General features: G+C 27.9%; 3 non-coding genes across 3 annotated transcripts in view; all 3 read left to right on the top strand.

The window, feature by feature from the left end:
• Positions 1-4,461: 4,461 nt before the first annotated feature.
• Positions 4,462-6,617, top strand: LOC123304292. The gene has a single exon (XR_006536326.1). It is a non-coding gene; the product is annotated as a small subunit ribosomal RNA (ribosomal RNA).
• Positions 6,618-7,568: 951 nt separating this feature from the next.
• LOC123304285 lies at positions 7,569-7,723 on the top strand. The gene has a single exon (XR_006536319.1). It is a non-coding gene; the product is annotated as a 5.8S ribosomal RNA (ribosomal RNA).
• Positions 7,724-8,358: 635 nt separating this feature from the next.
• LOC123304289 overlaps positions 8,359-10,000 on the top strand; it is a 4,580-nt gene continuing 2,938 nt past the window's right edge. Inside the window, exon 1 of the ribosomal RNA XR_006536323.1 lies at positions 8,359-10,000. This exon is cut by the window's right edge and continues 2,938 nt beyond it. This is a non-coding gene — a ribosomal RNA (large subunit ribosomal RNA).

Raw genomic sequence — 10,000 nt, 5'->3', positions numbered from 1 at the left:
TAAGAAATGGTATTGATAATAAATGCTCTTTAATTTATTATGTTAGAAAATTTTTGTTTTTAAATGTAATAAATTAAAGAGCTTTTTTTATGAATAAACACTTTTTGTTTCCATCTTATCAATATTGATTATAATCGCTAACAATTATTATAATGATTTTAATTGTTTTTACTTATAATCGCTACCATTGATTATACTAAAAAATGCAATCGCAATTGACAAAAATTGTTAATAATTATAATTATAATATGTTTAGTAGGCAACCTTTAAAGCAATTTATGCATAACAGGTTGCTAGCCAAATATAAACTTAATGAAGTATTATGATGGACACTTACATTCGGAATTCATATATTTAAAGAAATAATTTTGATTATTCAGATTCTATTAATATTAGCTATTGTAAATAATATTAATCAAATGAAAAGTTTTTAAATTGTTAGGATGTATTTAGCAAGTTATGCTTTCCATACATAAAATAAAAATATATTATGTATAAATAATATTAGTGCTTGTAAAAGGATTAAGATTAATAAAACTAGATATATACTCTTAATACAATAAAAAGTAATAATTTAAAAGAATGTAAAAATATTTATTTAGCTGATAAATTTAAAATGGATAATAAATTTTAAATTTTTATTAACTCTTATTTATTATATAATATTTATTTGTAATCCTTATGCAAAATAATATATGACTTGAACAACGTACATGGGGGCGTGTATACAATTAATAAATTTAGGTAGAGAAATATATTTTGAATCAATAATTTATAAGTTCACAACAGAATAGTCAGATTTTTATTGTCTATTAAATATTTTTTAGCGAATAACTATTATGTATTACTAGAATATAATAATAATTTTTTTTTTTTTTTTTTTTTTTATGTTACTTGAATGGTGTATACGTTTACACGGTGAATGTAAAAACAATTAATCAATTTATATAGAAAAATATATTATGAATTAATTATAAATAAGTTCCAATAAAATAGCCTGATTCCCATTGTGTATTGAAATTTTTTTTTAACCAATTAACTATTAATGTGAATTTGTACAATAAAAATTTTGTATTAATTCTGTAAATTATTATATATATTTGCATTATACAGTATTTAGAAGCATTTAAATGGATAAAAATTTTTTAGAAAATCTACATATGTATCACATGTATTATACCGGTACCCTGTCGCAATATAACATGTACGATTTGTATATAAAATAAAATGAAATTTTTTCCCTAAAATTTTTTAATGAATCCCGAAAAATTCTATATATTTTACCTTTATATAGTATTTAGGACTATTTAAAAGGATAAAATTTTTTTCGAAAATCTACATATGTATCACATGTATTATACCGGTACCCTGTCGCAATATAACATGTACGATTTGTATATAAAATAAAATGAAATTTTTTCCCTAAAATTTTTTAATGAATCCCGAAAAATTCTATATATTTTACCTTTATATAGTATTTAGGACTATTTAAAAGGATAAAATTTTTTTCGAAAATCTACATATGTATCACATGTATTATACCGGTACCCTGTCGCAATATAACATGTACGATTTGTATATAAAATAAAATGAAATTTTTTCCCTAAAATTTTTTAATGAATCCCGAAAAATTCTATATATTTCACCTTTATATAGTATTTAGGACTATTTAAAAGGATAAAATTTTTTTCGAAAATCTACATATGTATCACATGTATTATACCGGTACCCTGTCGCAATATAACATGTACGATTTGTATATAAAATAAAATGAAATTTTTTCCCTAAAATTTTTTAATGAATCCCGAAAAATTCTATATATTTTACCTTTATATAGTATTTAGGACCATTTAAAAGGATAAAATTTTTTTCGAAAATCTACATATGTATCACATGTATTATACCGGTACCCTGTCGCAATATAACATGTACGATTTGTATATAAAAAAAAAATATACATTTTTTTCTAAAAATTTGCATTAATTCCAAAAATTTTTTAATAATTTATTATAATTATTAATGTTTATTGAATAATTTATTATAATGCATAAATTTCATTTAATAAAATATGATAAAAGCAAAAAAAAATTTTTTTGGTCCCAAAATAAAAATTTTTAGCTGAAAAAAATTTTTTTTTAAAAATTTTTTTCTTTAAATTTTGATTATTCTGTAAAGTTTATGATGTTTAAAGCCATTTTAAACATTATCATATTTTGAGTTTGAAGCACCGGGTGTAATGTCTTTAATATATATGATGGATAGTGCGTGTAAGTTAATGAGATGAATGTATATCTATGTATAACAGTGTATTAGTGGTATTACGTTCAGCAGTCTCACACATATGATATAGTATGGTATAGTATAAGTTGTTTATTTTTCATACTGTCCGTGTATCATTCAACAAAGGTGGTGTAGAGTTGTATATGGCTTGGTATGACGTCGTTGCAATTCTATGGACACTATGATATTACGGATGCACAGATAGAGGAATAACACTTATCGTATATGTATCATTTATGTATGTTGACTGTGTAATGAATACTAAATATAATAAAATAATACACTTTTTAATAGAATAACATTTGTTTCATGTTTTAGTATGATATTAAATGGTATAGAATAGGTTGTTTATTTTTCATACTGTCCGTGTATCATTCAACAAAGGTGGTGTAGAGTTGTATATGGCTTGGTATGACGTCGTTGCAATTCTATGGACACTATGATATTACGGAATAACAGAAAGAGGAATAAAACTTATTGTATATGTATCATTTATAACGTACTTTTATGTTGACAAGAATGAATGTATATCTATATGAAATAGTGTATTTTGTGGTATTATGTTCAACAGTCTTACATATATGATATAGTATGATATAGTATAATTTGTTTATTTTTCATACTCTAAGTGTATCATTCAACAAAGGTGGTGTAGAGTTGTATATGGCTTGGTATGACGTCGTTGCAATTCTATGGACACCATGATATCACGAAAAAACAGAAAGAAAAATAACAATTATCGTATATGTATCATCTATATTATTATTGTATTTTGACTATGTAATGAATGCCAAATTTAAAAATATACACTTTCTTAATAGAATAACATTTATTTTAGTATAATATAAAATGATATTGAATATGTTGTTTAATTTTCATACTGTTCGTGTATCATTCAACAAAGGTGGTGTAGGTATGTATATGGCTTGGTATGACGCTTTTGCATGTCTATGGACACCATGATATTACGAAAAAACAGAAAGAAGAATAACACTTTTCAAATATGTATCATTTATATATTTTATTAACATGAACGCAAAATATACAAAATTATATATATATATATACTCAAAATATTCTGGATGGTAATCAGTTTGGTTTATTTTGATATTTAATATTGTATTTTGGTTTTTTTGCTAGTAATGTTTCGAATATGTATATGCTGTTATTATTTTTTAGGTGTACATTGTATTAAATTGTTATCAATTATTTAATGTATGTATATAAAATAATAGCAAAAACATTTTCAATTATTATATAAAAATTTTTTTTTTTACACATGCATATTTATTAATATATGAAATTTTATCTCAGTTTTAATAAATATGTATTGAAATGAATAATAATACAATCTTATATATATTGATAATAGTCTGGATGGTAATCAGTTTGGATTATTTTGATATTAAATATTGTATTATTATTTTTGTAAAAAAATTAATGAGAATTTTGTAAAAAAACCTCTATATGTATATCTTTTTATATCAATATTTAAAAAAAAATTTTTTTTTATTAAATTATTGATTATAAATAGAATAACATATAAATTTTTTTGTCAAAGCAAGTTCATGGGTTATAAGTTTTAAACTTTACACTCCCATATGAGCACACAATATTTATATAAAAATTATTTTTATAAATAATATTACATTGACTCACCTCATACCAAGCGAGAATATTAAGTGTTATTATAACGTTTTTTATTTAAAATTAACTTTTTAAATAAAATTAAAAAATAAATGACGCTTTCAATCTAGCGACGAGTATGAGAAAATGTTTGAAATATTTTAAGACCCATTTGGTGATGGTCTGACAAAAATCATAATTATTATTTTTTTTTTTTATTCAATAATATTTATTATGAATAACATGTTATATATTTCTTTTTGTAAAAGCAAAAAAATTATATAAATGACATAATAAAATATATATTTGAAAAAAAAAAAAATTAATAATAATATATATATCTCATATGTTTTTTCTATTAATTTTAAAACAATAGAGATATAAAAAAAAAAAAATTTATATCAGTAATGGGTGAGACCATCTGATATTTAAAATGAAATTGTAATAATATTATTATATATTAATAATTATTGTATGAAAATTTTTTTTCTTATAATAAGAAAACAAAAATATCATGTATATTATTATATATTTAATATTATAAATACAAATAGTTCCCTGGTTGATCCTGCCAGTAGTCATATGCTTGTCTCAAAGATTAAGCCATGCATGTCTCAGTACAAGCCAAATTAAGGTGAAACCGCGAAAGGCTCATTATATCAGTTATGGTTCCTTAGATCGTACCCACATTTACTTGGATAACTGTGGTAATTCTAGAGCTAATACATGCAAACAGAGTTCCGACCAGAGATGGAAGGAATGCTTTTATTAGATCAAAACCAATCGGTGTAAATTTTAATTTGCATCGTTTAATTTGGTGACTCTGAATAACTTTAAGCTGATCGCACGGTCTCGTACCGGCGACGCATCTTTCAAATGTCTGCCTTATCAACTGTCGATGGTAGGTTCTGCGCCTACCATGGTTGTAACGGGTAACGGGGAATCAGGGTTCGATTCCGGAGAGGGAGCCTGAGAAACGGCTACCACATCCAAGGAAGGCAGCAGGCGCGCAAATTACCCACTCCCGGCACGGGGAGGTAGTGACGAAAAATAACGATACGGGACTCATCCGAGGCCCCGTAATCGGAATGAGTACACTTTAAATCCTTTAACGAGGATCCATTGGAGGGCAAGTCTGGTGCCAGCAGCCGCGGTAATTCCAGCTCCAATAGCGTATATTAAAGTTGTTGCGGTTAAAAAGCTCGTAGTCGAATCTGTGTCCTACACTGTTGGTTCAATGCTCGCATTGTTTAACTAGCATGTTATGTGGGACGTCCTACCGGTGGGTGGTACAGATTATGTATAAAGTATATTTTAGTGTTATTATTTATTTAATGCATTATATATATTTTTATTATGTAATTTGTCGTAAGTGTTTAACCGTTAAGAGCGGTGGCAGCCCCCAATTGCAATCCCGTCGCGGTGCTCTTAATTGAGTGTCGAGGTGGGCCGGTACGTTTACTTTGAACAAATTAGAGTGCTTAAGGCAGGCTCAAATTTTGCCTGAATATTGTGTGCATGGAATAATGGAATAGGACCTCGGTTCTATTTTGTTGGTTTTCGGAACTCCGAGGTAATGATTAATACGGACAGATGGGGGCATTCGTATTGCGACGTTAGAGGTGAAATTCTTGGATCGTCGCAAGACGGACAGAAGCGAAAGCATTTGCCAAAAATGTTTTGATTGATCAAGAACGAAAGTTAGAGGTTCGAAGGCGATCAGATACCGCCCTAGTTCTAACCATAAACGATGCCAGCTAGCGATCCGCCGAAGTTCCTCCGATGACTCGGCGGGCAGCTTCCGGGAAACCAAAGCTTTTGGGTTCCGGGGGAAGTATGGTTGCAAAGCTGAAACTTAAAGGAATTGACGGAAGGGCACCACCAGGAGTGGAGCCTGCGGCTTAATTTGACTCAACACGGGAAACCTCACCAGGCCCGGACACCGGAAGGATTGACAGATTGAGAGCTCTTTCTTGATTCGGTGGGTGGTGGTGCATGGCCGTTCTTAGTTGGTGGAGCGATTTGTCTGGTTAATTCCGATAACGAACGAGACTCTAGCCTGCTAAATAGACGTACTTTACCGGCATCTCAAGGCCCATCGGCTGTTTGTTTCCCATTTCATTCATTTTCATGTGTGTTATGTATTGTATTTATATATGCATGTATTTTTGAGATTTAACGATCAAGATTATATTTTGTATATATTGTGCTTTATGTTGCATATGTTATGGTGTATGGGTACGCAGTTTTTTGATGTGGTTTTTACTGCCGGCGTACAAATAATTCTTCTTAGAGGGACAGGCGGCATTCTAGCCGCACGAGATTGAGCAATAACAGGTCTGTGATGCCCTTAGATGTTCTGGGCCGCACGCGCGCTACACTGAAGGAATCAGCGTGTCCTCCCAGGCCGAAAGGTCCGGGTAACCCGCTGAACCTCCTTCGTGCTAGGGATTGGGGCTTGCAATTGTTCCCCATGAACGAGGAATTCCCAGTAAGCGCGAGTCATAAGCTCGCGTTGATTACGTCCCTGCCCTTTGTACACACCGCCCGTCGCTACTACCGATTGAATGATTTAGTGAGGTCTTCGGACTGGTACGCGGCAATATTTCTGATATTGCCGATGTTGCTGGGAAGATGACCAAACTTGATCATTTAGAGGAAGTAAAAGTCGTAACAAGGTTTCCGTAGGTGAACCTGCGGAAGGATCATTAACGATATATATAAAATATATTTATTTATATTTTTTGTATTGTTTTTAAATATTCCAAAAAATAAAAATATTATTGATAAGAAATATTTTTTTTAACAAAATAACATATTAATATGTAATTTTCTCAAAATATATAATAGTAATTATGTGTTAAAAGAGATTTATTTTGGTTATGATATCATATTAAAGTAATACGCCAAACTTTTTTTATACACATAATATATCTATACATATAATATAGAGAATATTATATAAATATTAATAATATATTTGTTACATATAAAATATTTTTATATTCAATATTATTATTATTATTAAACAATAATTATTAATAAAATCTATAAATAATTTCTCTTATAAAAAAGTGAAATTAAAAATAGAATATATTGAAATTATTTGTTTATATGTATATAATCTCTATTAAGAAAAATAAAATAAGATTATAATTGATATAATCTATATTTTTATTTTTCTATGTTATATAATAAAAATAAAGAAAACACAAGATAAAATTTTTTTAAAGAATAAAATTTATTTCAAATTTAAATTTCTTTATGTTTTGTCTTGATATTTCTTTTTTTTTATTAAAAGTTATTATGTTAAAAAACAAATCCATTTGTTTTGTACCATATTAATATTATATATATTTTTATGTAGAAAATAATTTATAAAAAAAAAATAAATACATTTCTATAAAATATACCAAATATTAATTATTATATCTAGCTAGCACTAACAAAAATATCAAAAATGTTATGTATATATTTATTAATACCATAATATCTTTAATTTATATATATATATTTAAAATAAAATATATAACTTATATTCTAGAAAAATTTTTTTATTTTAAAAGAATTTATAAAGATATATAAATTAATAATTTTATTTTTTATATTAAAAATAAAGATTATTATTAATAATAATACTTACATTTAAAATTTAAAAAGATTACCCTGGACGGTGGATCACTTGGCTCGTGGGTCGATGAAGAACGCAGCTAATTGCGCGTCAACTTGTGAACTGCAGGACACATGAACATTGACATTTCGAACGCACATTGCGGTCCTTGGATACTGTTCCCGGACCACATCTGGCTGAGGGTCGTATACATTATATTAATATAATAAAAGATTATTTTACATAAAATTTTTTTTATGAAAAAGAAATTTATCAATAATTAAAAAAGAAAATTTATTTTTTCATATTTAATTAAATTGATAAATAAAATTTTTATAAAAGAAATGTAAAATTATTTATATATGAATGTTTTACGCCAAATATAAGAAAAAAATAAATATAAAATGTTTTTAATAGCATTTAAAATTTATATATTTTTTATTATTTGTCGACATTTTTAAATTAATATATCAATATTATTTTTTATCATTTATATATAATATTATAAAACTTTATGTTAATAATAATATTAATAATAAATGATATTAATAATATATTTTTAAAATATTAAATAAAGAAGAATAAACAAAAATATTATATATTAATATTTTGTTATGGAATATTTTATTTGTAATAAAATTTTCAATATACTCGAAAAAAATTAATATATATAATTATTTATTTTTTATTTTCTTCTCTTTAGATAAATATAAAAATAATATTATATAATAATATTAAAAAAATTTGAGTATGAATAATTAAGAAAATTGTTTACTTATAAAATATAACAAAAACATAATATATAAAAAAAATTTTTGTTTTAATACTTCTAAAAACTTTTACGACCTCAGAGTAGGTGAGATTACCCGCTGAATTTAAGCATATTATTAAGCGGAGGAAAAGAAACTAACTAGGATTCCCTTAGTAGCGGCGAGCGAACAGGGATAAGCCCAGCACTGAACCCCGTGGCTGATAAACAGACACTTGGGGAATGTAGTGTTTAGGAAGATTCAATATAAACCTATTGTTATATAATACATCCAAGTCCATCTTGAATGGGGCCATATACCCATAGAGGGTGCCAGGCCCGTAGTGATTATTATTGATGATAGGTGAATCTTTCCTTAGAGTCGGGTTGCTTGAGAGTGCAGCTCTAAGTGGGTGGTAAACTCCATCTAAGGCTAAATATTACCACGAGACCGATAGCGAACAAGTACCGTGAGGGAAAGTTGAAAAGAACTTTGAAGAGAGAGTTAAAGAGTACGTAAAACCGTTCAGGGGTAAACCTGAGAAACCCGAAAGGTCGAAAGATGAGATTCATTTACTTTTTATCGTTAATCAACCAATTTGTACTAGCATGTGACAAAAATTTTTATTAGGAATTTATTTTTAGTAAAAATATATGCACTGCTGTATATTGTTAATTGTATGATAACGAGGTATGCACTTCTCATCTTGTAGGACGTTGCGACCCATTAAATATTAATCTATAGGCATTGGTGCGTTGATTAATGTACAATATTATTTTTTGATAATATTTTGTGTATGTTAAACGCCTATGTTTCTTGATTAATTGTTTGATGGTATTAATTATAAATTGATATTGAGTCGCGTTATTAACGCGTTCAGATCCACCACGAGTATAAATAGGTTTTTTTATTAAAACATATTATATATACGGATTTTATGCCGTTATATGATACTATTTAACTGTCAGTAGGTGTATGATAATGAACTGGCTCATTTTTTTTTATTAAAAATTTATCTGTCAGCGACGATATAGCTTTGGGTACTTTCAGGACCCGTCTTGAAACACGGACCAAGGAGTCTAGCATGTACGCAAGTCATTGGGAATAAAATATTTTTTCATCGAAATATTTATAAATTTTATGAAACCCAAAGGCACAATGAAAGTAAATATTATTTATATTTTTTTATAAATGATAAAAGGAGGATATATTTATATTATGTATTAAATATCGCACTCCTAGGGCGTCTTATATTATTATAATTTAGTTTTCGGATTATATTATAATAGAGGCGCACCTAGAGCGTACACGCTGGGACCCGAAAGATGGTGAACTATGCCTGGTCAGGATGAGAAGTCAGGGGAAACCCTGATGGAGGTCCGTAGCGATTCTGACGTGCAAATCGATCGTCGGAACTGGGTATAGGGGCGAAAGACTAATCGAACCATCTAGTAGCTGGTTCCCTCCGAAGTTTCCCTCAGGATAGCTGGCGTTCATTATATAAGAGTCTCATCCGGTAAAGCGAATGATTAGAGGCCTTGGGGCCGAAACGACCTCAACCTATTCTCAAACTTTAAATGGGTGAGATTCTCTAGCTTGCTTAAAAACATTATTTATAATGTGAAGCTATGAGAATATATTTTTTATATATGGATCAGAGTGCCAAGTGGGCCACTTTTGGTAAGCAGAACTGGCGCTGTGGGATGAACCAAACGTAGAGTTAAAGCGCCAAAAT

This window comes from Chrysoperla carnea (assembly GCF_905475395.1).
Source record: "Chrysoperla carnea chromosome X unlocalized genomic scaffold, inChrCarn1.1 SUPER_X_unloc_38, whole genome shotgun sequence".
NCBI lineage: Eukaryota > Metazoa > Arthropoda > Insecta > Neuroptera > Chrysopidae > Chrysoperla > Chrysoperla carnea.
The sequence above is the reverse complement of the archived record's forward strand: the minus strand, read 5'-3'. Positions and strand labels throughout refer to the sequence as shown.